Genomic DNA, 4,915 nt, shown 5'->3' with positions numbered 1-4,915 from the left:
ATTAATAAAATTAAATTAAAAAAAGAAGTAGATTCTTTACATTTTCATTTTGTTTTACTTAGTTGTTAAGTTTGCAAATATCAATGATTTTTAAAAAAGTAAAATAAACTGAGGGCTTGTGTAAAAAAAAATAAGTACTGATTCTCAAGGGGTTTTCAAATTTACATAATCATAATGTGAAAGCTTTGATGCCACATGTGGTCTCTTGGGTTTCTCTTGCATATAATAGTCCCTAGCCACATCTTCCAGGATTTTATTGTCTTAGCCACCCATCTATGATTGTGTTTCCCCATGTAATGTGCTACCCATGAGAATAGTGCACAAACATATAATACAAATCAATTATATAAAGGAATGTTGGAGGTTATTATATAATTTTCACATCTCTGTAAGTCAATAATTTTTGTTGTTGTTGTTAGGTGCCATCGAGGGGTAGACAAATTATAATGACTCTAAGAACAAAAGACCTGAGAACTGTTCATAGTTTCCAGAGGCAAGCCATTTTAGAATTGGATGTCACTCCTGCTCCCAAGCTTGTTTTAATCAGGAAGCTCCACCAAATCCTCTCCACCAAGGGTAAACATTATCACATTTGGCACATCATTGTCACAGTGTTTAGCATGCCAGCAACCAAGAGTTACTTCTGTACAGCAATGTACAGATCAGTGCATACCACTTAGAAGAATGTCTGACAAAAAACAATTTAAATAAGGCCTGAGGGGCGCAGATTAAAGTCACCCACCTTGGCCTTGGTAGCATAACTTTCTGTCCACTAGGCCGATGTAGCTCTCCCTATGTTGTCACTGCTATTGTTGTTAGGTGCTGTCGAGTTATAGATAACTCATGAATGAAAAACCTGAGCACTGTTCATAGAGTTTCCGGAGGCAAGCCATTTCAGAATTGGATACCACTCCTGCTTCCAAGCTTGTTTTAATCAGGAAAACTCCACCAAATACTATCCACCATGGATAACCATTATTGCATTTGGCACATCAGTGTCTAAAATTTGCCTACTATTTTCACAGTGGAATCAGAAAAACAAGTATACCTAGAAACAGAAAGTCATATTAATTTATCAGTGCTTTCCAATGTTTCATTAAGGGGGGTTGAAATAGAGGGATGTAGGGTTGCATAATTTGATGGGTGGGTAGGGTGAAGGAAATGGGAAGGATCTTTTGTAAAAACCAATGCATTCGAATTTTATAAATAAATCGGAGTAATATTAAAATATTGATCTTAAAAGAAAAAAAAAGACGCATTTAAAAATTTCTACTAGTCAGGAGATGATACTAGCACCTACTGGGACTCAAGGAGGGAAATATCCTGGGCCGCACTCAAAGGAATTTGTGAGGTCCTCAGAGACTTGGTCGGCTCAAGTAGAAACAGTTTTCTCCTAACCAGCTGCAAGAGAAGACACAGATATGGCTGCTAGCAACTACTGAGACTTGGCAAGAAAAATATCCTGGACATCACTCCTGAAATCTTGCTAGCCCTCCAGGGGCTTTGTCTGCTCAGGCAGAAAGAACTCCCTCCAAATCAGCTTTGGGATATGCCACAGGCACAACTGCTAGTACCTATGAAGATTTGAGGAAACTAGTGTCCTGGGCAGCATTACTGGGACTTTGCCTACTCCTAAGGGAAATCACCTCCTCCCATCAAAGGACAGGACAAGACAAAAAAAGTGTACTAACTCCATCAGAGTAAAGAGTGAGACTTTAGCTCCTTTCCCCTCCAAAAACAACCAGCTGAAATGCTTGCCACAGGAAACAAGGAAGAGAGTTGCCCATGAACGATCAGTGGTAAAGATTGCCACTGGGAAACCAAATCAGGGGTAACCCTTAAATCCTGTAACTCTATCACTAGCATTATAAAGATAAGCAATTGACAACAACCTACACAGACACAACTGAAACTCTCTCACACATACCAAAAAAACTTCCATAATGTCAAGGAAGCAGTAAGTACGTTCAAACATTATGAAAAAACAAAACAAACCTTCACCTAAAAAAAGCAGACCAAAAAAAAAGCAGACCAGAGCACATATGCAAAGACAGGAAAGTAGAAGAAATATATTGACATGAACTAGTACTAAAAAACTTAACGAATGATGGAAGAAAAAGTTAAAAGCACAGAGTAACAAGATATTTTTTAAAATTCACTACAAGATAGAGAGGGCACAACCAACACAGTACTTTAAACAAAAGTACTGCATGAATATACAACCCAGAATATCAAAACCAATGTTGTTAAGTGCCCATCGAGACATAATAATTCAAAGAAACCCTAGGAATGAAAGACCTGAACACTTGCATAACTTTCATTGTTTGTCCAAGTTCATAGAGTTTCCGGAGGCAAGGTAGTTCAGAAGTGAATGTCACTTCTGCTTCCAAACCTTTTTTAATCGGGAAGTTCCATCAAACACTGTCCACCATGGATAACGATTATTGCATTTGACACATCAAAACCAATACTGAAGAAATTTTCAACCTGTTGGAGGAACAAAACAGCAGAATGGAAGAGATGGAACAGAGAATGAGAACCTAAATAAGAACTTACTAGAAGAAAGAATCGAGAGAAGGAAGTAAAATTAAGAAAACATTAGAATTATGTGCAATGACATCAAATGGAACAACCTCCATAAGATTGGCTTTCCAAAACAGAAGGGGGGGGGAAGAGAGAGAAAATTGTGGAAGAGCTACCAGAAGAAAACTTTCAGGTAACATAAAAAACAAGGAAATCTATTTTCAAGAAGCTCAGCAAGCTCCAGACTAGACCCCAAAAGACAAACATCGAGACATATCATAGCAACATTTTCTAAAACCAAAGAAAAAGATAGAATATGAAAACCAATGCAAGAAATAGTCCCCTTAAAGGAGACTCAATTAGATTAAGCTCTAACTTCTCAGCAGAAACCAGGTAAACAAGAAGATAATAAGATGGCATCTATAGAAGACAGAAAAAATAACAATTGCCAGCCAAGGATCCTGTACCCAGCAGAGCTGTCAATCAAATATGAAAAAGAAATTTGCAGAAAATCAGGAACTTAAGGAACTCAGAAAAACGGGACCACTTCTACGAAGTCCTCCACACAAAGACAGCAAGGGAAGGTGAATGGATCAAAGTAATCAGTAACAAAAGAAAAATGAATGCAACAAAAAACCCAATAATGAAATCTGCCCTATCAACAAACACACTTCATGAGAATGGCTTGAACCTACTACTATTAGGAGAAAAAGAGTAGCAGAATTAATAAAACCCAAAACCCATCAATATGTTGCCTAGAAGAGACATATCTAAGAAATGAGGAAAAAACTAAAAATCAAAGAATGGAGGGGGAATATATCAAGCAAATTACATCCATAAAAAAGCAGGAGTGACAACATTAATCTTTGATAAAACAGATTTTGGATGAAAATTACCATAATAGATAAGGAAGGGCACTATTTAATTAGATCAAGAAAACCTAACCTGAGTTAACATCTAACACATCAAATGGTAGACCTGGAAAATGCATAAAACTATGATTAACAAATTTAGCTATATGCGGTTGATATGATAGTATACATACAAACCCCAAAGACTCAACAACAACAACAACAACACCAAAAATCCTGTTAGAGCTAGTAGGCCAATTAAGTAGAGTAAGATCAATATCTAAAAATCAGAGGGATTCCTCTACAGTAAGAAGGATAACTTAGAGAAGTAAACCAAGAAAGCAATACCATTTAAAATAGCTGACCACAAATTGAGATACTTGGGAGTAAACCTAACTAGAGATACAAAAGACCTGTACAAAGAAAACTACAGAACATTTCTGTAAGACACCATAAAAGACCTGAAGAAATGGAAAAATGTGCCCTGTTCATGCAAAGAAAGACTCAATATTGTGAAAATGACCATCCTACCAAAAGCAATCTATATATTCAATGCAATCCCAATCCAGATACCAAATTCCTTTTTCAAGGAGATCAAAAGGGAAATTGCCAAGTTTGTTTGGTCAGGTAAGAGACCCTGAAGAAGCAAAACACTTCTGAGAAACAAAAATTAAGTGGGAGGTATAGCACTCCCTGACCTCAAACACAGCAGTAGTAGCCAAAACAGCGTGGTGCTGGTACAAAGACAGGCACATAGATCAGTGGAACAAAATTAAGAACACAGAAATAGACCCAGCTATCAAAACCTATCAAATGGGAAAATGGCAACCTCTTCAACAAATGGAGCTGGCAAAACTGGGCTGTTACCTGCAGAAAGTTCAAACAGGATTTGGATCTCACATCATACACAAAAATCACCTCAAGGTGAATAAGAGACTTTGGAGTAAAGCCCAAAACCCTAAAATTTGTAAGAGACAAACTGGAATCAAGCTTAGAAGCCCTAGTCTATGGTATAAAAAGGCTGCCAAATACAGCCAGAGATGTATCCCAAGAGGATAAAATTGATAAATGGGACCTTCTAAAGACTAAATTCCTGTTTTTATAAAAAACTTTTTCCAAGGGGGTGAAAAGAACACGTACTGACTGACTGGGAACAAACATTAGGCAATACCATCTCAGACAAGAGTCTCATAAGAAAAGTTTATAAAATACTCCTGGGCCTGTTGTTGTTGTTGTTATGTGCTTCGAGTCGCTTGTGACTCATAGCGACCCTGTGTACAACAGCCCTAAACCCTGCTCTCTCTTGTGCCAATCTCACTGCCTCTGACACACCCATCCCGATTACCAGTCACTGAATCAATCCACCTCACAGAGGGTCTTCCCCTTCTGCGCAATCACTCCACCTTCCCAAGCATGATGTCCCTCTCCAAGGACCTCTCTCTCCTTACAACATGTCCGAAATATGTCAGACGAAGCCTCAGAGTCCTTGCCTCCAAGGAGCAGCCTGGTTTAACCCTCTCCAGGATGAATCTGTTTGTTTT

This window comes from Elephantulus edwardii, unplaced genomic scaffold (genome assembly GCF_000299155.1).
Source record: "Elephantulus edwardii isolate Elephantulus edwardi_28Jun2011 unplaced genomic scaffold, EleEdw1.0 scaffold00339, whole genome shotgun sequence".
NCBI lineage: Eukaryota > Metazoa > Chordata > Mammalia > Macroscelidea > Macroscelididae > Elephantulus > Elephantulus edwardii.
This window is presented reverse-complemented; position numbering follows the sequence as displayed.